The sequence below is a fragment of the Fulmarus glacialis genome, unplaced genomic scaffold (assembly GCF_000690835.1).
Source record: "Fulmarus glacialis isolate BGI_N327 unplaced genomic scaffold, ASM69083v1 scaffold48860, whole genome shotgun sequence".
Classification (NCBI taxonomy): Eukaryota; Metazoa; Chordata; class Aves; order Procellariiformes; family Procellariidae; genus Fulmarus; species Fulmarus glacialis.
The window spans coordinates 1,451-4,062 of record NW_009190585.1 but is presented as its reverse complement, the minus strand read 5'-3'; the positions used below and the strand labels follow the sequence as shown (position 1 = coordinate 4,062).

Here is a 2,612-nt window from a genome sequence, read left to right as displayed (position 1 = left end):
AGGGTAGATTTAGACTAGATATAAAGAAGTTGTTTTTTACTATGAGGATGGTGAAACACTGGAAGAGGGTGCGAGGTGGTAGGTGAAACACTGGCACAGGTTGCCCAGAGAGGTGGTAGACGCCCAATCCCTGGAAACATTCAAGGTCAGGTTGGACAGGGCTCTGAGCAACCTGATCTGGTTGAAGATGTCCCTGCCAATGGCAGGGGGGTTGGACTAGATGACCTTTAAATGTCCCTTCCAACCCAAACTATTCTATGATTCTATGATTCTAAATGTGGCATATACATTGAAATAAGATTTTATGCTGTAAAATTTAAAAAAATCTCTGTAGTAGAACTTAACTGTATGCCTCTTTCTTAAAAGTACAGTAGTATACAGTAGTAACTGCTAGAATTATAGGGTTATTTCTTAAAAATGATAAAGTGGTGACTGAAGTTTTTAGTACTGAACATTTAGGAGTCATTTGTGATGCTATAAAGTGCTATTTGAAACACCGCGAAGGATATGTTTACTGCATGTGTTGCAGAGTGTAATTAAATTCAAGGCAATGGGATCTTACCATGGAATTCCCAGTAAATTCTACTAAATATATAGATTTAAATAAATTCTCTCCACTATGTTGATGAAGTGCCAATCAAAATTGTTCAAGCTAGTAATAAATTTGCTATCTGACACTGCTAAATTGCATATCACAGTTAATATAATAAACTGTAATTTTCCCAGCAATCTGGGTTGTTACTCAAAATGCTTGTTATAAGCTTAGTCAGTGGTGAGGCAACTAATTTACTGTATGAGAAAGCAGCAGCTGCCAGCCACACCTGGGGCATCAGCTCAGAAATCAGAGGTACTAGAGCACGCAGTTGATTCACGTGAAAACTACAGCAAGAACAATTAAGAAAGTGAAGCCTTAGAGAAACATCAGCATTTGAAGACTACTCTTAAGTGTTAGGGTTTCATGAGGTGCACCTAGAACACCGGGGAAAGAAATTGTGATCTAATAAATAACTGCTTTCCTGTGCAAGTGGAGAATTTCAGCTGATAAAGTCTTTTGGGATAGGGTTGGTTGCCTTTTAGACTGCTGAGTGGTCACGATGGTCCCAAGTTATACCATGGAGACTTTTTCAGAAGTGAACTTCCTCTGCACCACAGTGGCAAGAGTCAGGGCTACAGAGAAAACACCTTTTCGGAATTGTCAGTCTACATTATATTATCTTAAATTAAAATTACTTATCCTTTTGGAAGTTTTTGTTGAGTTGTACAGTTTAAGCCATTTTTAAAAGATCAAGCCACAGCACAGCCTCAAAGGAACACATGCCCTAGCTTGACAAAACCATGTTTATAAGGAAAAGAATTTGAGTACAGTCCATCTACGGAAGGATAGATTTGTAATGCTTATCCCTGTGTTCACCTAAGACATATAGTCACAACGAAGTCAACTCTGTGGAGTATCTGATTACACTACACAATTTCCTAGAGACAACACTCATATTAGGCACAGTATTTTTAATTCCATATGAATTTTAAGATTTTTTGTTCATTTTTTGTGATTTGCAAGAAATAGGGGGGAGCGACCATGGACCAAATGTGTGCTGCCAATTAGGCCGATGATTCATAGAGATATACGTATCTTTAATCAGCAGTCATAGTTTCCCCAGCCAAATTGTTGTAATTCTCCTCTCCCCTTTAATAATCCCAGCTCCAAATAAAATCCATCTGAATAAAAGATCATTAGTTCCTAAGAACATGTTTTAGAGAGGCAATAATTATTTTCACAGAAGGCGAAGGAATAGAAATTCAGAAAAATCTCTCTGGGCACCTACCATTATAGTTCTTAACTTCTAGGAATCATAACTTTACTTACATATACAAGCAGCTGCAATCAACCTGACTGCATCATATGGCGGCTCACAATGAGGAAAAATAGGTTGAACAATATAGTTAGCAAACGTGATTGCTATCACTGCCTGAGTTGTTGGTTCGATAATTAGCAAGGAAGACCAGAGTCTGATGAAAGCCACAAAGGCACCAAATGCTTCCAGGATATAGGCATAACTGCCTCCAGATTTAACGATGGATGTTCCCAATTCAGCGTAACACAAAGCTCCGAACAGCGAAAACATCCCACCAAGCGCCCAGATGACTAGAGAGAGTCCATAGGAAGCACTGTACATTAAAACACCTCTGGGTGATACAAATATCCCAGAGCCAATCATGTTCCCTACAATTAAAGAAACTCCATTTAGTAACGTGATTTCTTTTTTCATCTGCATTTTTTCACTTGTCTCTGCCATATTGTCCATTTCAGCTTTTCCATTCTTAGTTCTGGATTTTTTCTCACAGCATATTCGCCAGGGGGCTGGCATCCTCTACTATCATTACCTGAAAACAAGAGGAAAGAACACCTTTTGTAACGCACATGGCATCGGAGACACAGATAAGATCATTAACATAAAAGGCATAAACAGTACAAAGAACAATTATTTTGCCTGCTTTTATCTTGCAGTCCAGGAACCACATACTAGAGAATTTTCTTAACTTTCACTGTTCTGTACCTTTTTAATGGATAAATGTGAGGCCACTGTCCTTGGTTATCGATCCTGAAGCTTTCA

At 38.5% G+C, this 2,612-nt stretch overlaps 1 pseudogene across 1 annotated transcript; it reads right to left on the bottom strand.

Moving 5' to 3' along the window:
• Nucleotides 1-1,856: 1,856 nt before the first annotated feature.
• On the bottom strand, nucleotides 1,857-2,366 carry LOC104082634 (annotated as a pseudogene). The gene has a single exon (XR_683587.1). The product of XR_683587.1 is annotated as a Y+L amino acid transporter 2 pseudogene (transcript).
• Between the last annotated feature and the right edge of the window lie 246 nt (nucleotides 2,367-2,612).